This window comes from Dermochelys coriacea, chromosome 13 (genome assembly GCF_009764565.3).
Source record: "Dermochelys coriacea isolate rDerCor1 chromosome 13, rDerCor1.pri.v4, whole genome shotgun sequence".
Classification (NCBI taxonomy): Eukaryota; Metazoa; Chordata; order Testudines; family Dermochelyidae; genus Dermochelys; species Dermochelys coriacea.
In genome coordinates, this window is record NC_050080.1 from 28,609,723 (window position 1) to 28,634,139 (window position 24,417).

A 24,417-nucleotide genomic window follows, 5' to 3' on the forward strand; every position below is an offset into this window, starting at 1 on the left:
ACTATGACCATTGCAGGCAGGCACCCTGATCTGCTCTTTGCATTAACTCTGGGCAAATACCTATTGCTGAAAAGATTTTCCTCTTACTGATTATTTTCAAAGGCATTCATCAGTGAAGGGTTTATACAGAGACCCGAAATGCAAAACTCACTACAGACAAACAATTCTAACAGTTAGGACTAAGCCTTAACAAAATAAACAAAAATCCAAGTGTCGTGGGAATTGTAAAAGAAAAAAGTTTGTTTGCGCACAGGCACACGCAGTCATGGAGTTACAAAAATTTACTTAGTTTTAGTTAGCAAACCAAATAATTCAAAATGAGGCCTCACCTGAAATGCTGCTCACAAGGAAGCCGGGTGTTTTGCTCTGTAGCTCAACTCTACCCTCCCCTGAGAGACATCAAAGAAGTTAGATTCCCAAGCATCATCAAAGCCCAAGATAAGGTAGGGTTTTTTTTGTTTTGTTTTTTTCCTGATCTTAGATAAGCTGTAACTTAGCAGGCAAAAGAACAGAAAAAGCCTGCAGAAATAAACTTGAATCTCCCCCCCCCTCAAAAAGTAGGAATCTGGGAGTTTGGGGAATAGTGGGGAAGCATACTTGCCCTCTTTTATTTTTCCAACTAAAAGTCTTCCCAAACAGAGGACCATGCCGTGTAAAAACAGGATGCTACCCCATGTCCTGTGTAGCTATAAGCCCCATTTGAGAGGTTGGCAGCTGCAACACAACACCATCCAAGATTGCCTGGCCAGACCCATCCCGACACCCGTGGGGAAGGTTGCCATAAACTCTGCCATCCCTGGAACCTACTGCGACCGGACATAGTCATCACCAACGAGGACCAGAAGATGATCATCATGGTGGACGTCACAGTGCAGTTCGAGAACAGGATCCCGGCCTTTCACGATGCCCAAGCTCAAAAGGTAGAGAAATATGCCCTTCTGGCCAAAACCTTGAGAGCTAAGGGTGGTTACCAGGTCCAGACACACACACTGATCGTCGGAACCTTAGGCGCATGGTACCCCAGTAACAAGCGAGTGCCGAGAGAATGTGGAATCGGTCAAAGCTACGCTCGGCTGATGTGGAAACTCATGATGTTGGATGCTATCAGGTGGTGGAGGGACAGCTACATAGAACACATCATTGACATCAGCAGTACCAGGAGGGATGAGCTGGAGTTCCGGTGAGAAGCGTGATCAGAAAAGTAACAAATACTTTCCTCATGGATGGTATTTTCTAAATGGACAACCAACCTAATGCTCAATTACTGAGGGACAATCTCCACTCATTGATATATTTTGCTTTCCACAACCAAATCTCTGAACAGCTTTTCATGAGTGATGTACCCTGAGTATTCAGCTTCTAATATCTAAACTGTATTGTTAAATCTATTCACTGAAATTTGGGTTATTGCTGATTATGTATCATATGACTTTAAAAACAAACTTTGGATAATCTAAGCACTATACCCAAATGTACAGACATGCTTTTCCCAACCCATGTATTATATAATTTTTTAGACACTGGTTTTAATAAAATGTTTAAATAATGGGACATGGTGCCTGTGTGGGAGATGACACAGGTGAAGAATATTTATTTAAAATAGGCAATGCTTTAGGGACACGAAGGGGAGATTAAAGTTACTCTTAAAATGCAAAAATAGAGAGATGGATTTTGGTAATTCCTCCCCCAAAAGTCGTTCAGGAAAGTCAAACATACAAATATTGCAGCTTTACTTAGTGGAGAGAAATACTAAAGCTGTTCCTTCACCCCAAGCTTTCTGCTCCTACTACACCTCCCCAGGCTCCAAGAAGGCATTGCAAACCTCCAGAGATTGGGTGGGGAGACATTTAAAAAAAAAAATCAAAGGAAACATCTGACCCTGGTGTGATTTGAACACACAACCTTCTGATCTGGAGTCAGACGCGCTACCATTGCGCCACAAGGTCACTGGTTAACATGTCTTTTTTGGAGCAAATCACTACAACTTATTCTCCCTCCCCCCTTTGCCTTTGTAACTGGAATCAGGCACAGCCTGTTCCTCCATCACCATATACAATGGAGCATACAGAGAGGGAGACAGCCCCAAGAGCCATGGGAGGCAGCCCTTTGTACCCTCTTCATTCCAAAGCTGGTCTTTGCCATGGACGCTGGGTGCCCATGGCCAGAGGATTCCTGGTCCTGCTGGCAAATGCCATATTACGCACTGAACAACAGGGAGGGCTGGAGCTTAATACTGCAACAAACTTTTATCCACCGGAAGCCTCCCTGGGTATTCTGACAGGTTTCAGAGTAGCAGCCGTGTTAGTCTGTATTCGCAAAAAGAAAAGGAGTACTTGTGGCACCTTAGAGACTAATAAATTTGTTAGTCTCTATCGTGCCACAAGTACCCCTTTTCTCCTGGCTATTCTGAACTCCACAGACAAAGGGAGGAAGAAGCAGCTAGACACCACAGCTACCAGCCCCTGCATGACAATATTTGCCCCAGCCGCATGCCAGGGAAGTACAGCTTTTTTTTGCCCAAAGCCTAAGCCACAGTCCAGAGAGAGAAGAGCTGGAGAAGCAAAGAGGAGACTACAAACGCTTCTCCAGACCACCACAGCTTGGAGACAACTGGAGGCATCAACACAGCTGGGAGTGCCCAGTGTGCTGGCCAGGAACCAGAGCTGGCCTGATGCTGGGTGGGCGAGATTTCTACCCCTGAGCCACCAACGCTCTACACAGGACCCTTCAGCCATTACCTGAAGGAGGCCAAGGAGTGAGTGTCCCTCCCTCAAACAATTCCAACTCCTCACACCAACTTCATTCCCGACTCCTGCTGCTTGTCAGTGCAGGCTGGGCACATAACAAGGTGCTTCCGTTAATGTTGGGTCTTAACACTGCCAGCTCCATTTGGCAGGGGAGGCTGGTGGGTTAGTGCAATCACAAGGGGATCTAGGGGTAGGAGAGGGTGGAATAGACCAAAATAACAGGATGTGATCCCGTCCAGCTGAGTGCATCTCTGAGCCCACAGCAGCTGCCCTGTGGTTGTACTGGTGTGACTATCACTTTTACTTTGCATGCCAAAGGTTCCTGGTTTGAAACCAGGAAAAAGCTCTCCTGCTTCTGTCTTAAGCTAAATGCACCATTTGCTGCTTCTTAATGGAAAGTCACAGCCTCTCAGATCACATTCTGGTGACCCAGGAATTGCTGTCAAGATCACTGAACGCTCAGGTGCTTTCATTTCAGCAATTAAAGCTCTCAGGGCTTTTTACATCTGCAACATGTTTCTTCCTTTGTGCTAATGCAACTGAGCGAACAGCCTGCTTGGGAAGCTGTCTGACTGTAAATGTGGAGAGAGGCAACATCTCTTTCATTGGGCCATCATCAATTGGTGGGTGGGAGAAGGTTTTGAGCTTCACAGAGATCTTCCTTAGCTCTGAAGAGTGTTGGTTGGAATCTCAAATGCCTGTGAGTGCTTTCCTTCCCTTTCACTCCTGCCCTAGCAGCCCACCTTTTGAGTTAGCCTAGGATTTACTGATGGACATATGCAGTTATTCATTTATGAATTATTTTCCAGCCAGCAAGTGCTTGCTTTTGGCTCAATGGGGTGATGGATAGGATGACATTGCTTCCCAGCTCACAGCCTGGAAGACTGGTACCTTCACCCCAACCCTTGTGCCCCTGCCCACCTCACGAACACTGTGAGCAGGGATGGTGTCCCTCACCTCTATTTACCAGAAGCTGGGAATGGGGGGCAGGGGATGGATCACTTGATGATTTCCTGTTCTGTTCATTTCCTCTGGGGCACCAGGCATTAGCCACTGTTGAAAGACAGGATACTGGGCTAGATGGACCTTTGTTCTGACCCAGTATGGCCATTCTTATATTCTTATGAGACAGTATCAACCACCAAGGTGGGGTCGGAGAAAGGGAAATTTTAAAAACCAAAGAACAAAGCAGCAGAAGAAAACACACTACCTTGGTGTGATTTGAAGACACAACTTTCTGATCTGGAGTGAGACATGTTACCATTGTGTCACAAGGTCATTGATGTTGCCAGTTTGCCTCTGCTCTCCTGGAGAGAATCTCCAACATGTATCTCCCTCTCTGACCCCATTAGCCTTTGTGGCTAGAAGTCAGGCAAAGCCCTTTCCCAATCACAGGAAAATGAGAGGGTGTAAAGAGGCACTGACCCCCATTAGAAGCAGCCCTTTGTGCCCACTTCTCCATTGCAAAGAGGGTCATGCTTGGTGCCCATGACTAGAGGATTCCTGGCGCCTTCAACCAAATCCCACATTGCACACTGATCCGTGGGGAGAGGAGTTAATACAGCATCCAAACTGCACTAAACCTTTACCCAACCTCAGCCTCCTTCACTCCACAGGCAAAGGGAGGAGGAAGAAACAACCAGACCATTGCAGTTCAACAACACCCCATCAATAGCCCCTGAGGGAGACTCTTAGCTCCAGCTACATGCAGGCGGGAAAGTACAGCCTTTTGGCAGACGACTTGGGGCAAGTCTACACTACAAAACTAAATCAACCTAAGCTACGTCAATGTATGGCCGCCACAGTAATTAAATTGCTTTTGCCTGTCCACACTCCACTCCTTGTGTCGTCAGCAAGCGACCTCACTAGCAGCGCTTGCATCAATGCAGAGAGCAGTGTGCCAGGAGTAGCTATCTCACTGTGCAACTTGCCACCATCTAGTGCAGGGTGTTTTGGGAAGGGTTTGCAATGCCTCATGAGGGCAAACTCACTATAAGTCCTGCTTCTTCACCGAAACTCCCAGCTAGTCAGATCGTGTCCCATTGACACAGCAGCTGAATTTGGGATGTCTGAACTGTCATGCGTTGTCATGTGAGTAATCCAAACCTTCACAGCTGTTCACATGGGTCTCCCACATACATTCTGAAACCAGTTGCATTTGTTGCATCTTCACCAGGAGCAAACAGTCCAGGGGAATGAGGGCTCAGTCAGCTGAACTGTGTTTGGAGAAAATAAAAAATTCTCTTGAGACCGTGCTAGCAGAGTTGCTTGTTTGACCCCAGTAACACTAACCACCCTGGTGAGGGCGACAGGAGAAACTTTTTCCTGGAAACCAGCGTCCACTCTTCCACTCCCTGTTCAGCTGGAATTCTCACTAGTGACACACACTCACCTTTTTCAATCGAGTGTAATGTTATCTGGTCAGTAGGGTGACCAGATGTTCCATTTTTTAAAGAGACAGTCCCATTTGTTGGGACTTTTTCTTATATAGGCACCTATTACCCACCATCCCCTCTCTCTTTTTTTCACAGTTTCTATCTGGTAACCCTACTGGTCAGCAACTAGTTCAGGCCCTAAAGCTGTCCCCGCAAAACTGTCCCAGCTCTTGATTCAGAAAATAGCCGTGGTCACCTTGTCAGCAGGGAACAGTGACGAAGACCTTGGCTTTTGGCACCTAATGCCCTAGCTGACTGAAGAACTGTATTCAGGGAGAGCAAGGAAAGTCTGGCTTCCCATCCTATGAGCCCATCTGGTGGAGGAGAGGCTGGTTTTGTGGTAGGCTAGTGACACAGTGTGTAAGGCATCTGACCATGCTGCAGGTGCAATTCCTATCTGGCCATTTTTCTTTCCCCTCATTCCTGCCCTCTCAGCCTGCCTTTGGGGTTAGCCTGTTGTCTACTGACTGACAGATATAGTTATTCATTCATCAGTGTGTTTGCACCCAGTTGATACAAGCGCTAAGGGACACCAGCGGAGCAAACCCTCTGGCTTTTGGCTCAGTGGAGCAATGAAAGAGGATGACATCACCCTGGCATGGACCAGTTGTGTGAAAATTGATTCCTTCGCCCCCAGCATCCCTCCCGCACACACACACATTGTGAGAAGGGAGCACAAACCTCCTGGAGTGGGAGGCAGGGAAATTAACAAAGCAGCAGCCTAGGACTCTAGCATGATCCGAGCACACAGCCTTCTGATCTGATGTCAGACACGCCACCGTCGCCTCATAAAGCCACCTTGTTACTTATTGTCTGCTAACCCAACGGCCTGTCTACACATCCAAAGCTGCACCAGTGCAGCCGCGTGGCTGTAGCGCTTTAGTGAAGACACTACTATGTCAACGGGAGCACTTCTCCCAGCGACAAAGCGCTGTCTACATCGGGGGTTCAGTCAGTAGAACTACGTCACTCAGGGGTGTGGATTTTTCACACCTCTGAGTGATGCAGGGATACCAATGTAAGTTCGTAATGTACACCTCCCCCAGATCTCCACAGCTGATTCTCCTTTCCCCCTGCCCCATTTACCACCCTCTGTGGATAGAGGTCAGGCACACTTCCCCTCTCTCCCACCATATCTGATGGAGAGTGTGGAGAGGGAAGTGGCACAATGGCTATAAGACGCAGCCCTTTGGTCCATTCCAAAGAGTCCCTTTGCCATCAATGTTTGGAACACGTGGCTGGAGGATTCCTGGCCCCCGCTGGCACATGCCGTGTTACAGACTGAACCAGTCCATCAGCTCTGCTTTGCGGGCTGCAGGAGGTGGCACCATGGCATGGCAGTCCTCGGAGGAGCTCCTATCTGGCTAGGCATTTGTAAGGTGTCCGTCACCGTGGGATGTAATTGCCGGCATAGTTCCTGGGTTGATAACAAGAACGACGACATCAACAAACCTCTGGGCATTCTCCCTTACTGGGGCGGTCAGTGACTGATCCTTGCCCCACACACCTAGGCAGCATACATCCTTTGGGGGGTCTTTGGGCTGCCAGATTCCAGCGAGCAGCTTCCTGGCGTCCCAGGATTTTGGTGAAGGACTCAGCTCCTGGAGGAGGCGAAGGCACAGCCAGGCTGATGCAGAAAGCGAGGAGCTGGCCAGAGTTATGAAGGAGATATACCTTCTGGGTCTCCATTTCATAGACCTGGTCCCCAAGGTTGAATTCAGAAGGCCGGTGTTAGCAGGCCTGCAGCTGGGGTCATGAAATGCAGCACGTCTGGAGTTATAGGGGTTGGGAACTATAAGTGGCTCTTGCAGTAGGATGATTTAGCTGCTTTCCATCTGCAACTATTAAAGCCAGAGCCCATTGTCTCTAGGTCTGTAAATGTGGCATCAATTCCAGGTAATAACCCTGGGTTTCCTCCCAGTCTTCAGCAGCCAGCACAGTGAGTCAGCTTGTTTGATATTGGGACCATTATTAGGTTGCCCTCTGCTAAAAGTCCACATGTCACAGCTAGTGACATCTGTCACTTTATCAAGCTCCAGAGCCATGGGGGGAAGTGGTTTGGAGGCAACTGGTTTGTTTTTCTTGGCCAGATAATGTCAAACTGTCATTTCCAGGGCTGTTTTGTAACCATGTTCTCTCTTGGTTTGTAGAACTGAACATTAGATTGATGCCTTGGGCAGTTGCCACTTAATTGCTCCCCTATTGATTCTGTGAAAGAGTTGATGCACTGATGATCTAACTTCCAGCTACCTTCAGATCCCCCCTCTATCAGTGACTTCCGCAAAAGTTGGTACCATTCAGAGCACTGTTAGAAGACGGGCGGAAAGGATGGAGAAGCTACAGGAGCAAAAGTTAGAAATTTGGGCCCAAGCACTGGCATTTAGGTGCCTCAGGTAATGTTCTCAAAGTCTTGGCACTGTGCTGGGGCGACTGGGTGTAGTCTGAAGTGGGGGGAGATTAGCTGTTCTCTAGTGCAGCAGTGGAACTCTTCGCCCTACAGCACTACCACTAACCGCCTGCTGGAGGCTGAGCCTTAGTAACACTGGTTGAAAATGTTCTGATGGAAGGTGTTTCCATCAGAAAACCCCAGTTCATCCAAATCAAAATGTTCCACAGGCCTGGGCTGATTTCAGCGAAACTTTGTTTTGAAGAAAAAAAATTGAAATGTGACTTTTTGTTTCTCAGTGACTTTTAATTTCACGTTTGTTACAAAATATTATTTAATTTTGTTTTAAACACTCCAATTAGAAATGAAACTTGTTGATTACATCAAAATGAAATGTTTCAGTTTTGTCTCAATTAAACTTTTTGATTGAATACCCCCCACCCAACAATTTTTTTCGACCATTTCATTTGGCAGAAAATCTGGAAAGCTGACGTTTTCGTCCCAATTCAGGATTAAAACAAAATTTGAAATCCTGGCATTTCCTGCAAAGCAGAAATTTTGGTGCCCGACCAGGTCTAGTCCCACCCGGCCCCTAATGATCAGATTAGTGAAGGAAAAGCAAGAGCCAGACAAGGTCTGTGGAATGCGAGGGAAAATAAACCCTGCAGAGTGGATGCAGTACCAGCAGGGGGCAGCCCAGTGCAAAACCAGGCCAACATGTCAGGGTCTATATGGGTCGGGATTGTTGGAGAAATAAATCACAACAGTTAAATGGCATTTGCAATTCCCTGTGAACTCAGGACCATCCTTGTGGCTTCTCTAAATGATGTAGGTGTCTCCTGTTAAAGGCAGCAGCATTGATTTTAACCACATCCTAAAGCTGTTCGTTATTCAGCATCACCTCTTTCGTTTTTAATGCCCCCGGCCTTCGTTGTCAATAGCCTATTAATTGTAAAGTGCTGAAGATCTGGCGGGGATGGTGGTGTAGCATTGGTAGAACCAGAGGCTTTCTGCCCACTGAAGCAGGCCCTGGCTTTTAACTTGGTCGCTTCTATTAAGCCTCATCATTGTGGAATGAATTCAAATGGCAGCTGCTCAGTTGTTGCCTGTTGCCCTAGGCTGGCTCCTGTGTTAGGCCGGTGTGTGCTGGAGCACATACCTATAATAAGAGACAGCCCTGCCCCAAAGACCTTCACATCTAACTAGACACAACAGACATAAGATGCAGGGAGGGAAAAGCGACTTGCCCAGGATCCTCAGCTGGGAATAGAAGCAAGGTCTCCTGACTCCCTGTCCCTGCCCTAGTCACTCAGCGGTGCCACGTCTGAGCTGGCCACTAGAACTGAATAGCGAATTCTGTCCTTGCCAGGGAATTCTGTAGGACGCTTCAAAAATCCCGTGGCAAGGCTGGAATTCTCTATTGCACCAGACAGGACTGAAGAGTGATTCCAATCAGGGTGACTGGACAGCAAATGTGAAAAATCGAGATGGGGCGGGGGGTAATAGGAGCCTATATAAGAAAAAGACCCAAAAATTGGGATTGTCCCTATAAAATCAGGACATCTGGTCACCCTAATTCCAATAGAAGCCTACTACATTTCTACAGATCCCCAGGCAATGGTGACTGAGTTACAGGCACTGTCCCGTTCACCCCCGTGCGGACACAATGCCCCCTAACACTAGGGGGTGCTGTGCTATGGAAGGTGCCCTATTTCTGAGGAGACCGGAACTGGAGGTTCTGGCACTCGCGGCCATTAAAGGCTCCATGGCACTTTTGGTAGGATGGGGGTGATGGCTCTAGTGGCTTGCCTGGCAGCGCACGGACTAGCCCCGCCTAGCGCAATGAATATTGAGGTGGCTCTGAGGGAGTCTCGGCCACATGCTGCTTGGAAACCAGAGGGAGCTGCTAACTAGTAGCTCATAGACTCGTGAGGATGGAAAAGACCTCTTAGGTCTGACAGTCCATCTGGCAGACACTAATTCAGGATCGCTCCCTCTGGCTGAGCTTTGTCCTGTCCACTTGACTCCTGCAATAAGCTATTGAAAGGAGTCAAAAGAGCCTTTCTTTTTGCTCGTTGCTAGGGGAAAGCTGTATGATTGCTGTGCAGAAGTGGCCAGTCTAGTCTGCCTGGCCTTGGTTATTAAGGGAGTGGTTCCATAGCCATCTACACTGGCCTTACTCAGCCCTCATTGAGTCCCATTGGCTGCTATAGTCACGTCACCCTTAGCGTTTGGGATCCATTTGCACACTGCCCCCTCCTGGGCAAAGCGGACAAGGCAGCTGTGGGATAAACCTGGAGTGGCATCTGTGAAGCCCCTGGTAGGAGAAGTCACAGAAACAAAATGGTCAATAGCGTGAAGGGAGTCAGAGAAAGAGTCGATGTCCCTAGAAACCGCAGGATACATCAGGCATGTCCAATGCCGGCTGCAAGCCGTTTATTAGTTACAAGGAGCGCCAGACCAGAGAGAAGGCTCGAGGTAATGGAGACAAAAAGGGAGTCATTGTGAGAGGCATCCAACCCAAGGTGAGCCCTGCTTCTAGGCAATGGAATGGCCAAGTCTGGCTTCCTTTTGCTACTCATTCAAACAGCAAGGTTGTTTCTCTTAGAGACTCATGAATCTGGGCAGTTTGCATCATGCACTGAGGAGGATAAGGAGGTCTGAGTGGAAGGCAGTTATGACTGATTTGCTTGTTGCTCATGAAGTACAAGTGGCCTGAAGCATGATCTGGGATTTAATCCCCCTATATTTAAGGGGGGGGTTTGGTTTGATATGCTGGAAGGAAGGAGCCAGCCACATAATTTAGACGTGTGTTCAGAGTCTAGACCGTTCCCCACTGCCCCAAAGTTTGTGGGAGTTCAGAAGAGGAGTTTAAGCCTGCTTCTTTTATGAAGCGCCGCAGTGCGATGTGCTGGGTAATAGCACAATGTCTGAAATCTAGTCAGTAAGGAATACTATAGCAAAGAGAGAAGGAAGAGGAGAGAAATGACCTGAGAAACCTCTACTGATTATTACTTGGTTCCAGGAGTCCCACTAGTCTGCGGGCCGGAATTTACTATTGCCAATGCCAACTCCCCAAATCATGAGACTTAAAAAAATAATAAATGTGGGGGTCTTGTGATCCCTTATGAGTGATGTTGTTCGGCCTTTTCCCTTCAGCCACGAGGGCTAGAAACATGTTTTGTTTTTTAGATGAGAGCTGAAATTCTCACATAATCACATGACTCCTGGAGCTGAGACTGTAATGAAAAGAGCATGAGACATGCTAAAATCCCGAGAGTTGGCAGCGCTTCTTCAGCTCTCCTGCGCAAGCTGTGGCTAATGAGCAGCCATCATGAATCGTTGCCTTTTGATATTTGGCACAGCCTCATTGCACGGCCTGTGTTCTCGCTAAATGAGCAGCGTGCGGGATCCCCGTCTCCCAGGCCTGATGCTCAGCCCCAGACGTAGGCAAGGGACGAGGCAATCAACGGCTGGGCCTCAGTACTCGATAAGAGCATGCGTGTCAGCAGAGCTTGCACTGGGATTTCTCAGCGCTGCTCTGTCTGGTCTGTGTTAATGGTGTCTATCTGCTGCAGTCCCTTCAGCTCGTGCTTGATCAGTAGCATGTGTGTAAGAACAAGAGCGTTGCTTCTTGAAGGTGACAGATTTGGGGACTTACAACGTGAAGGCTTTGGCCTGACCTGCCATCTGGGCTGAGGCCTTTCCCTACCTGCTACAGTATCCTCCCTTTCACAGGCAGCCAGGGATGTCAAGGGATTCCTGTCCACGAATGTGCAAGCCAACCCTGAGCCGTGTGCTCTGGCCTCTCTACCTTGGAGCACTAAGACAGAAGTCAAACAGCATCAGAGGAGAGATTGAGAGACCCTGCTCCACCCCACCTTAATCTAGCCAATAGCCCAGTGGTTCGGGCACTCTTCTGGAGTAGGGTGGCCACGGACACACCCCTAGAACACAGGACAACCTCCCCTCAGTTGTCCCTGCCCCCTCCTGCGTGACCCCACCCATGCTGGAGCAGCGCAATCTCCAAAACAGCATCCTCCGTGCATGAGACAGGACAAAACCATGTCTGGTTTTATATCGGTACCAGGCAGGGGACAAACCACACACAAACAGGATGGTCCAGCTTCAAATCAGACCAATGGCCTGCTATCTGTGGGAATGGAAACCTGGGTTCAAGTCCTTGAGTGTAACCAGGTCACTGCCTCCTGAGCGCTCCCTCGTGGCCTGGTGTGGCTCTGCACTGCTGTAGCTTGTCCGCAGTTTCCCCTCACCTGTTTAAATGCCCTCTGTAGCATCCGGGTTGATTAACATGAAAGCTCAGAACATAACTTAAAGTCCCAAAATAAAGTCTGCACAGTTCAAATCAATTCCCTGCTTTCGAAGGCCACTCCCAGCCCTTCCTAGCTGGTGCAACTTCCTGGTGCACCAGGTCTTCCCTACAGGAGCCTTTTGCATTCTGCATCCCGCTGCGGCTTCCCCAGCCTGGCACCCTCACTCTTTTGCATACCCCATAAGGCCTAAGGGAGACACATGACCTTTCCGGTCATGTGACTAAAATAATTTTTCCACCTGGGGAGGTGAGCAGATCTTGTTACCTATGGGGCTGTGGCCCATCTCCACCCTATGATGCTGCTCCGAATCAGACAGAGCCCCACCCCTCTCCTTGGCATTCCTTATCCTCTACCTTAGGCAGCCTTTGTGAATCCCATTCTTAGGCACCTAATGCTCTCCAGGCTTTATACAGGGAAGCTGGACACCTAGCTCTGGCTGTGAATCCCACTGGGAAGCAGGGTGCCTAGAAGTGAGGCATTGCTGTGCTTAAGTCCCCTTTGTGAGCCTAGCCCCAAGAAACCTGCCTAAGGCAAGATAAAGCCAGTAGCAAAGCAAGGAATTGAACACAGGTCTTGTGGCTTCCCGGAAAGCATCTTAATTACTGGACCATGCTTCCCCCCTGGGGCTAGGGCACCGACCCTCTGGGTTGCAGACTCAATCTGCTATCGCTCCTCCATTGGAACACGGCACCAAAGGGCACGGGGGATTCTCCAGTGCTGACCATTTTTAGCTCAAAATGGGAGCATGTGTGTTGTTCTAAAAGCTTTAGGGACTATCTGGGGCAGGTCTTTGGCCTTTGTTCGACAGGGGGTCAGACTAGATTATCACATGGTCCCTTCTGGCCTTGGAGCCATGCATCCAAGTCAGCAGGCACTGCACACCACCTGACGCCATCGTCAGCAGTAACCATGACACACTACTACCGGCCCTGAGAGAGGCAGAGCTCTAGGCATTGGCTGCACTGGCCCTGCTAGTGAAGAAATGACTGGATGACTGATCCTGCCTGTAGTTTCAAATGCTAAGAGATAAGGGCAGTCAGCAATCTCATGCTTGGGGGCAACAGTTGATGTCTAGAGGGATCCCAAGGAGATATTTCCCTTCCTCCATCTGCAGCAGCGTGCCACTGGCTGGGTGTGTTAGGGGAGTCTCCCCTTCAGCTGAAGCGCCAGGCTTGAGCTGCTGCCCAAGGTGGGGTCTAGGGGGCTGTTCTGGCATCCCATGTAGCAATCGCTTATTGATCATGATAACATAGGGTCTGCTCAAGCTCCTGATGTAGGGATCAGGTGTCCTCCTGCTGCCTTCCATGGGTTTGCATCAGGCCCTTAATGATGCCTATGGGAATGATCTGCAGTGATAGCCGTGCACGCCACAGGGGTTAGCACTGGGAACCTTCTGTACGAGGTGGTGATACATGGTCTGATTAGAACTCAGCTGCTTGAGAGCAGAAACCACTTAGACCTCAAAGGAAACACAGCCCAGTTATGTCTGTGCCCGTCCAAAAGGTCCCAGCTCTGCCCAACTTTTACATGTATTTCTAGCATGCCTTTGGGGCCGAATGCATCCCTGGCATAAACTCCCTGAAGTCTGTGGAGTCACCTCCATGCTGAGATTAGCCCTCTCTCGCTTTTAATTACATTTGGGCTGATGCTGTGATCTAATCTACATCCGTTTTCCTATCCATTTGCAGAGGGTGAAAGCCCCTTCCAGAGCCTGGCTTTGGGGAGCTAGAAATCTGTGCTGTCTGAAAGCTGGCAGTGGCTAATCAGGGTCCCTTGGCAACGTACAGCTAGAGATGGCTAATGCAAGGCTTGAGATAAAGATCCCTGGAATGCTTTCTTAGATTAGCTTTTTTCCATTAATAATGAGGGGGAAAAATAAAGAGTGTGGAAATAGTCCTGATTACATAGGAACCAAACCACTATACTGCTATGTAGGAGTGGCTGTGTGGTTTAGTGGGTAGAGTCATGGGCAGAGGAGATGGGGTTGGGGTCTAAAGCAGATGCTGTGTGACCGTGGAGATCATTGCACCTCTGTTTCTTGTCTCTTTCCATAGTGAGCTCATTAGCGCAGGGACCGTTTCCATGTCTTTCTGCAGCACATAGCACAATGGGGCTCCGAGCCCAGTGGAGGTCCCTAGGTGCTACCAGAATATCAGCATTTTGCAGAGCCGATCTCTGTGGACAAGTCGGAGTCCTGTCACTAACAAGGGTGGGTACCTGGGTCTCTCTTGCTGTGGTGTTCATGGCTTATCCCTACACCAAGGAGGAGTGCTGCCCCCAGCATCTATTCACAACTCCTCAGAATTCACTAGTTACCACTGGGGAGAACAACCTAGTCAGTGGATGAATATACAGGCCTCCGTTCCTCCCTGCTTCCCATGCAGCTGCAGCTCTGACAGAGAGGGAGGAGTGGGGACAGCAGCTTCCTTCATTCTTCTATTTAACACATAGGGATTGCAGCCCTTCACGTCCCCTGTGCAGCGAGACAGTAGCCGGGCCCTGGTCTGGTACAGATCTGCCCAGGTGCCTCCCTCTGTCTGTCTTTCTGCGTGCGCCCTCAGCTGCTCTTGGGCTCTGCTGGAGCTTGTGGTCCAGCCTGGTTCCTGTTCTCGGCAGCTCCATGTCCCTGATGGTGCTCTTATCATTCAGAGTCACTTCTGTGGTGCTGCCATGTGTTTACCAGGTGCTTTAGATCTTTCCTGCCCTGGGGAGCTCATACTCTAGGTTGGGGTTCTCAAGCTTTTTCTTTCTGAGCCCCCACCCCGAACATGCTATAAAAACTCCAGGGCCCAAGTGCAGTGGGGGGTGTCACTCTGGGCTTCATCCACTGTGCTCGGGGGAGGCTTGGGGCTTAAGCCCTGTGGGATGCTGGAGCTCGGGGCTTCTGTCTTGTAGGGTGCTGGGCCTCATGGATCCCCTGAAACTGGCTCGCCACAGACCCCTAGTTGAGAACCACTGATCTAGGACAAACACAAGGTGCTGGGCAACAGCTCCTGGAGAAGAGGGCCAGGACATTATTGATGAGGAAAATTAGTCAGGAAGGACCCTGTTCTTCTCACACATGTTAACTGACTCTCCCTCCAGGCCAGCTCCCCATCTGTCTCTGTCTCCTGTTGCTGGCACTGCCCACTCTTCTGTTATCCCAGGGGTGGGCAAACTATGGCCTGCGGGTCGGATCCGGCCTGCAAGCCGTTTTAAGCCAGCCCACGAGCTCCTGCTGGGGAGTGGGGTCTGGGGCTTGCTCTGCTCTGGCACTCGAGCTGGGGCGCAGGGTTGGGGGCCATACTATGTGGTTCCTGGAAGCCGCAACATGGCCCTGCTCTGGTGCTCCAGCCGGGACACAGAATTGAGGGCCGCACCACATGGCTCCTGGAAGCCGTGGCATGGCCCCACTCCGGTGCTCCAGCCGGGGCACAGGGTTGGGGGCTGCACCACGTGGCTCCCAGAAGCTGCGGCATGGCCCTGCTCCAGTTCCTATGTGCTCCAATGGCCCCCTCCAGCGCTCCAATGGGAGCTGCAGGGGCGGTGCCTGCGGGTGGGGCAGCGTGCAGAGCCACCTGGCCACGCCTATTCATAGGATCCGGAGAAGGGACATGCCCCTGCTTCCGGGAGCTGCTTAAGGTAAGTGCCGCTCGGAGCTTGTACCCCTGAGCTTGAGCTGGGGAGGCTACTCCAGCCACTGGATGCAGTCACCTTCATGGAGCTGGTCCACAGCCTGAGAAAGAATTCTTTCTCCATCCCCCATGCACCTGGTCAGCACCCAGCCCAGCTGCCCAGGCCATGTGCTGGAGTTAGGATTTACCCTGTAGGGTTTTAACCTAAGGGCAGATCATCAATGACTTGTTAAGGATCAATCAGTAGAGTGAGTTGCCCAGCTCAGGGGTTCCCACACATGATGTAGTTGCTAATATGTCTGTCATCTATCAAGAGATTGTTCTTGATTTGAATCTCCAGGTGTGTCCTGCTGCAGCCATACAGAAGGGATGGAATTGTGGGATTTTCCACTGGGTAGGAATGATCTTTAAGTGGCTGCTGTTGATCTGTGACATCATAATTACACTTGCACACACAAAGCTCCATTAAAAGAACATTGCAAAGGTTGTGAAGTCGAGGACTCAAAAGGTAGTAAATGCCAGCGTGGGCTACAGGGCGAGGGCACCTCTATCCCATTTCTGGTCTTTCTGAGTGCTCCCCCCCTGCAGTCAGGCCTTGTGCTTTCACCTGTCCTGGGGTGGAATTTCACAATCCCCTGACTCTCAGACTGGACCCTCCTGGGCCACAATACCCTGTATAGCCACCATTCTCATCCTGCAGGTCCTCGGCCCATGCTCCTCACCTAGCCTGTCCCAGTCTCCACTCCTCAGGCTTCTCACCCAAGTCCCAGTCCCCTTCCCAGCCAGTCCCAGTTCCCCTTGTCCTGGTTCCTGATCTGATCTGTCTGTCTCCAACCCCAGCCTTCATCTGCTGCCACCTTCCACATTCCCCGTCCCCACTGGCTCCCAGCCCCAGGCTCCCAGCCCCAGACTCCCACCCCAAGGTCCTCATCCATTTGAATCCTTGGCACAGTCTCTTTAGCCAGTCAGTCCTCATTCTCCCCCTGCACCACACCTCCTCATCAGATCTGCCTCCCAATCCGTACACCACTGATCCCAGTCCTAGTGACCTTGCTCAGCCAGTCCCAGTCTTCTCCTACCCCAACTCCTCTTTTCTTTTTCCTGACCCCCATCCAGATTCCAGATCCAGTGTCCCACCACCAGGCTACTTCTCCCAGTAGGAGCATAAGAACATGAAAACTGGTAGAAGACCAATGGTCCTCTAGCCCAGTAGCCTGTCTCTGACAGTGGCCAATGCCAGGTGCTTCAGAGAGAATGAATAGACCAGGGCAATTTTGAGTGATCCATCTCCTGTCATCAAGTCCCAGCTTCTGGAAGTTGGAGGGTTAGGGTCACCTGAAATATAAGGTTGTGACCCTGACCATCTTGACTAATAGCCATTGATGGACCTATCCTCCATGAACTTATCTAATTATGTTTTGAAGCCAGTTATGCATTTGGCCTTCACAACATCCGCTGTCATTGAGTTCCACAGGTTGGCTGTGGGTTGTGCGGAGAAGTACTTCCTTTTGTTTGTTTTAAACCTGCTGTTAATTAATTTCATTGGATGACCCCTAGTGCTTGTGTTGTGTGAAGAGGTAAGTAACATTTCTCTATTCACTTTTTCCACACCATTCATGAGTTTATAGACCTCTATCACATCCCTCTTAGTCATCTCTTTCCTAAGCTGAAAAGCCCTAATGTTTCTAGTCTCTCCTCGTACAGAAGCCATTCCATGCCCTTGATCATCTTTGTTGCCCTCCTCTGAAATTTTTCCAGTTCCTCACCAATGGACTGTAGTTTCCATAACTGGAAATCCTGGACGCCCCATCATCTCAGGCATTGGCACCCTGACAGCAGGATTGTCTGGCTATGTAGACTCCCTCCTCAGGCCTCCCGTTACCAGCACTCCCAGCTATCTTCGAGACACCACCGATTTCCTGAGGAAACTACAGTCCATTGGGGATCTTCCTAAAAACACCATCCTAGCCACTATGGATGTAGAAGCCCTCTACACCAACATTCCACACAAAGATGGACTACAAGCCGTCAGGAACAGTATCCCCGATACTGTCACAGCTAACCTGGTGGCTGAACTTTGTGACTTTGTCCTGACCCATAACTATTTCACATTTGGTGACAATGTATACCTTCAAATCAGCGGCACTGCGATGGGTACCCGCATGGCCCCACAGTATGCCAACATTTTTATGGCTGACTTAGAACAACGCTTCCTCAGCTCTCGTCCCCTAATGCCCCTACTCTACTTGCGCTACATTGATGACATCTTCATCATCTGGACCCACGGAAAAGAAGCTCTTGAGGAATTCCACCATGATTTCAACAATTTCCATCCCACCATCAACCTCAGCCTGGACCAGTCCACACAAGAGATCCACTTCCTGGACACTACGGTGCTAATAAGCGATGGTCACATAAACACCACCCTGTATCGGAAACCTACTGACCGCTATTCCTACCTACATGCCTCTAGCTTTCATCCAGATCATACCACTCGATCTATTGTCTACAGCCAAGCGCTACGATATAACCGCATTTGCTCCAACCCCTCAGACAGAGACAAACACCTACAAGATCTCTATCATGCATTCCTACAACTACAATACCCACCTGCTGAAGTGAAGAAACAGATTGACAGAGCCAGAAGAGTACCCAGAAGTCACCTACTACAGGACAGGCCCAACAAAGAAAACAACAGAACGCCACTAGCCATCACCTTCAGCCCCCAACTAAAACCTCTCCAACGCATCATCAAGGATCTACAACCTATCCTGAAGGACGAGCCATCGCTCTCTCAGATCTTGGGAGACAGACCAGTCCTTGCTTACAGACAGCCCCCCAATCTGAAGCAAATACTCACCAGCAACCACACACCACACAACAGAACCACTAACCCAGGAACCTATCCTTGCAACAAAGCCCGTTGCCAACTCTGTCCACATATCTATTCAGGGGATACCATCATAGGGCCTAATCACATCAGCCACACTATCAGAGGCTCCTTCACCTGCGCATCTACCAATGTCATATATGCCATCATGTGCCAGCAATGCCCCTCTGCCATGTACATTGGCCAAACTGGACAGTCTCTATGTAAAAGAATGAATGGACACAAATCAGACGTCAAGAATTATAACATTCAAAAACCAGTTGGAGAACACTTCAATCTCTCTGGTCACTCGATCACAGACCTAAGAGTGGCTATCCTTCAACAAAAAAGCTTCAAAAACAGACTCCAACGAGAGACTGCTGAATTGGAATTAATTTGCAAACTGGATACAATTAATTTAGGCTTGAATAGAGACTGGGAATGGATGAGTCATTACACAAAGTAAAACTATTTCCCCATGTTATTTCTCCCTCCCACCCCACCCCCCACTGTTCCTCTGATATTCTTGTTAACTGCTGGAATTAGCCTACCTTGCTTGTCACCATGAAAGGTTTTCCTCCTTTCCCCCCCCCTGCTGCTGGTGATGGCTTATCTTAAGTGATCACTCTCCTTCCAGTGTGTATGATAAACCCATTGTTTCATGTTCTCTGTGTGTGTATATAAATCTCTCCTCTGTTTTTTCCACCAAATGCATCCGATGAAGTGAGCTGTAGCTCACGAAAGCTTATGCTCTAATAAATTTGTTAGTCTCTAAGGTGCCACAAGTACTCCTTTTCTTTTTGCGAATACAGACTAATACGGCTGCTACTCTGAAACCTATCGTTATATATGTGTAGTTGAGACTATTTTTTCCAGTGTGCATTACTGGGCACTTATCAATGCTGAATTTCATTTACCATTTTGTTGCCCATTCACCCTGTTTTATAAATCCCTTTGTAACTCTACATAGTCAGCTTTACACTTAACTATTTTGAGTAATTTTGTATCATTTGCAAATTTTACCCCTTCATTGTACACCTCCTTTTCCAGATCATTTATGAAGATGTTGAACAGCTCTGGTCCCAGTACAGTTCCTTGAGGAACCTCTCTCCATTGTGAAAACTGACCATTTATTCCTATCCTTTGTTTCTTATTTTTTAACCAGTTACTAATCCATGAGAGGATCTTTGCTCTTACCCATGACTGCTTAGTTTGCTTAAGAGCTTTGGTGAGAGATCTGGTTTAAGGCTTTCTGAAAGTCCAAGTACATTATGTCGACTGGATCACCCTTGTCCACATGCTTGTTGACACCCTCAGATAATTTAATAGATTGGTGAGGTACGATTTTCCTTTACAAAAGTCATGTTAACTCTTCCCAAATGTATTATGTTTATCTATGTGTCTGATAATTCTGTTTACTATAGCTTCAACCAGTTTGCCTGGTACTGAAGTTAGGCTTACCGGCCTGTAATTGCCAGGATCCTCTCTGGTTCCTTTATAAAAAATCAATGTTACACTAGCTATCCTTCAGTCATCTGGTACAGAGCTGATTTAAGTGATAGGTTACATAGTATAGTTAGTAGTTCTGCAATTTCATATTTGAATTCTGTCAGAATTCCTGGGTGAATCCCATCTAGTCCTGCTGACTTATTACTGTTTAATTTGTCAGTTTGATCCAAAACCTCCTCTACTGACACCTCAATCTGGGACAAGTTCCTCAGATTTGTCACCTAAAAAGAATGACTTGAGTGTGAGGATCTCCCCCACATCTTCTATAGTGAAGACCAATGCAGAGAATTCATTTAGCTTCTCCACAATGGCATTGTCTTCCTTGAGTGCTCCTTTAGCACCTCGATCATCCAGGGGCCCCATTGATTGTTTGGCAGGCTTCCTGCTTCTGATGTACTTAAAAAAATAATGTTAGCTTTTGTGTCTTTAGCTAATTGCTCAATTTCTTTCTTGACCTGCCTAATTATACTTTTACACTTGACTTGCCAGAGTTTATGCTTCTTTCTATTTTCATCATTAGGAGCTGCCTCTTTTATTCTCCTGGTTAGCTATGGTGGCGTTTTTTTCCCTCTTACTGTTTTTTTTTAAATTTGGGATATATATTTGATTTGAGTCTTTATTACGGTGTTTTTAAATAGTCTCCATGCAGTTTGCAGGCATTTCATCCTTTTGACCATTCCTTTTAATTTCTGTTTAACTGGCTTTCTCATTTTTGGATAGTTCCTCTTTTTGAAGTTAAATGCTACTGTGGTGGGTTTCTTTGCCATTTTTTCCCCTACAAGGAATATTACATTTAATTATATTATGGTGCTATTATCAACTGGTTTGGCTATATTCACCTCTTGGACCAGATTCTGTGTTTCACTTAGGACTAAATCAAGAATTGCCTCTCCCCTGGTAGGTTCCGGGACTAGCTTCTCAAAGAAGCAGTCATTTATAGTATCTCAAAATTTTATCTCTGCATCCCTTCCTGAGACAACATGTACCTAGTTAATATGAGGGTATTTGAAATCCCCCATTATTGTTGAGTTTTCTGCCTTTTTAGCTTCTCTTATCTCTCTGAGCATTTCACATTCACTGTTACCATCCTGGTCAGGTGGTTAGTAGTATATCCCTACTGCTATATTCTTCTTGGTCAAGCGAGATCCCTTCCAGTTCTATGATTCTATATAGTGCCACTCCCACACCAGTGTGACCTCCTTGGTCATTCCTGTATATTTTGTACCCTGGTATTATGGTGTCCCTTTGATTATCCTCATTCCAGCATGTTTCCATGATGCCTATTATATCAATAGCCTCATTTAATACCAGGCACTCAAATTCACCCATCTTAATTTTTAGACTTCTAGCAGTTGTATATAAGCACTTGTACATTTTGTCAATATTCGGTTGCTTGCCTTCATGTGCTATATTTAACTTTTAGGTTTGGCTGTTCCTCACAAGCTCCTACCTGTACTTTACTGACTTCTTTACTAGGATATGGAGTTCCTCCTTTAATAAATTCATCCCTAAGAAATGTCTCCGCCTGAACCGTGTGCTCCTCCACACCTGTCAGCTTTCCCCCAGCCCTTAGTTTAAAAAAAATCCTCTTCAACCTTGTTAATTTTACATGCTCACAGTCTGGTTCCATTTTGGTTTGGGTGGAGCCCGTCCCTTGTATAGGCTCCTCCTGTCCCAAAAGGTTCCCTGGTTCCCAATAAAACCTCCCCCTTCACCATTGTCACATCCATGCATTGACACCCTTCTCCCCTTGCTTCCCCCGGGGTCTGTCTCTTGTCCCCTCTGCATTTAAATCAGGCAGCTTCCTCCTCTGCATTGCCTGGGTCCGGCAGAGGACTCATCGAGGGCACAGGAGCTAACTCCTGTTTCAAACTTGACACACTCACTGCACCCAATACATCACTTTTGTGGTATGTATCCATAAGGGTCATTGCTGAAAGACTGTAACTTAACAATACCCATAATCATTGTGAGATGGGTGTACACGTGATATTTAAGGAATAATTTAACTGGAACTGGAGGGAAACTGAGTCACCAGGGAATCGTATGTTGTGGTGATGGCCCATTCAAGCTGGAGGGAGCTGACACCCCTCCCTGGCTACCCCATTATATAATGCATTGCTCCATTGTCCATCTCTGCAACACCAACAAAGTCGATGGAAAACCATCAAAGACAAACAACCACTTGGAGGTACCAAGGACCATTATAACAGCAAGGGGACTGCCATGGCTTGGAATAAAGCCAAAAGACTGATTCAGTATATGGCAGGGTGGGGAAAGACCCTCTGCATCCATTCACTGAGGAGACGTCTTATTAAGCAGAGGTGTTTCATGAACGTTTGGATCTTGGTTCCCGGGCAGACAGCCAGCTCTGCAACAGACTGAACTTTGGAGAGAAAACCTACTTCTTTAGCTAGGAAAGGGAACTATTAGTAAGTGCAGGCCCTAGTTTGTGTTTTATGATTTTTGTTTGTATTTTACCCATCTGTTCCCACCACGCTCTCTTGTTTCTAGCTGGATCTCCATTCTTTCTCAAATAAACCTTTTGTTTCATTATACTTGCTCACAAGTGCTGTGTGGCTTACAGTAGCTGTGGTTTAAGTTAAAACTGGTGCAGACAGCTCCTTTGGAGGCAGAGGCTCTGGGATTTCTGTGAGCAGGCAGTATCTGGGTTGGATATCACAAGGGAACAATTCAAAGGGACTTGGGGACTGGGAAGCTCCTGCTGTTAAGCTGCAAGGCTAAGACTGGGCTGGTGTAGCACAGGGAAGAGAGCTAGGAAGGCTGGCGGTGTTAAGTGGAATGGAGGGTGCTGCCAGCACCTGCAGCCATTCCACGTTGGCTGTGATCTTAAAAACTCTCATAAGCTAAGCAAGGCTGGGCTTGGTCTGTGTCTCAAAGGGAGTCCTCTAAATGCAAAGCCGAGGCACTGCAGTAGGGCATTGCCAAGTCTCAGCCCACAGATTCAATGCTGAGCTAGGTTTCTAGGGTAATTTCCTGTGTCACAAACTCAATGACTGTAATGAGTAAAAACCACACATACACACCTGTGCATTCAAAGGCAGGACCTTTTGCTACAAACAAGAGGCTTATTTGACTGGGAGCTGCCTTTTGCTAGAAGCAATAGTATATTTTTTATCTTCCCTGCAAGTCAAACTTGTCCTTTCTAGAAGGCAGCATTGCACACACAGGGCCACTCAATTACACCAGAGGGGTGCCTGGGGAAACTTATGGAGGAGACATCACTCTTTCACAGATGGAAGACAAAACTGTGGCCCTGATGATGGCGTATGTGATTGTCATTAATTTTTGCTCTGTGTACTGCTCTCTGCAGGGACAGCTGTCATTTGAGAGGCAGAGTAGATGCAGTATGTTATAGAGGAGACACAGACACTTTGCTCTCTCCCTCGTGGAGACTACATTTTCTCCTACTCTAACACTGAAGTCGTTCAGACTGAAAAATACAGCACAGCTCCTTGCGTATGAACAATGCAACGCTAACAACTTGGGGTTGTTCCTAACCCCATGGAATCTTTTACTGGGATAGGGGACTTGGTCCCAGTGGCCTGGCCAAGTTCTAACCTGGCTATTCACATAGTGGCTCTTTATCACCCTGAACTGATTGGAAAAGCTTCTCTCCTTTTCCTCACCTAAAAATCTTGAGCCAGATCCACAGCAAGGTGAAAATCAGCAGAGCACCATTGAGGTCAATGGAGCAACAGTGATTTACATCAGCTGAGATTCTGGTCCTTTCTGTTGTGTGTATAGAATAGCTATGGCATTTCCACCCCTGAGGTGGCTGCATTTCAGTAACAGAAGTGATCCTATCCATAGAGTCTGCAGACGCTTCGGGGTCCTGCAAGGTGGAAGACACCCTTGCAAGGGGAGGGATGGGTAAACTCTCTTTTCAGAACTCAGCCCAGCTCCCCCAGAGACGGGAGTTCTGAAACCGCTCTTCAGTCACCTTTCATGTCTTTTAACCACTAAGACAACCTGTCTCTGCCCCTGGTCCCGACCTCTCTCCTTTGCTGCAAGAAGCAGGGAGGCCATCATGAAATCTGGGGCATCTCTGTGGAATTCCCCATCTGTGGCTCCTGCGTTTGTTGCTGATGGGATGTCCAGAGGTATGCTGAGGAACCTGATTTCCCCCTCCTCCTCCCCCCCCCAGGTGGATCCAGAATCACTGAATTACTTCCAGCCATTTTTCTCCCTGCAACACCACAGTCCCACCCCAGCTGACAGGGCAGGGACTCACCCTGCTGCCCTGACTCGCTCATGTGGGCCTTTGAAGAGTGCTTGTGTCTCTGCCCCCTCGCAGAGCCCTCGTGAGGCTGCTGGACTGTGTAATGGCCTTATACAGCAGGCTAAAAATTAGGGCTCCAATTAGACATAAATCCCAGAGCATTACCAGGAGGTTTATAAAACAGAGTTCAGAGTGAAATATTTATCAGCCTATTTAAATAATAACAAGCAGGAAGCCATGCAGAGACAGGAGGAGGGCTACACTAGCAAAAAGAAAGGGA

At 48.2% G+C, this 24,417-nt stretch overlaps 1 non-coding gene across 1 annotated transcript; it reads right to left on the reverse strand.

Annotated features, from left to right (window-relative positions):
• Positions 1 to 1,874: 1,874 nt before the first annotated feature.
• On the reverse strand, positions 1,875 to 1,946 carry TRNAW-CCA. Its single transcript has one exon. It is a non-coding gene; the product is annotated as a tRNA-Trp (tRNA).
• Between the last annotated feature and the right edge of the window lie 22,471 nt (positions 1,947 to 24,417).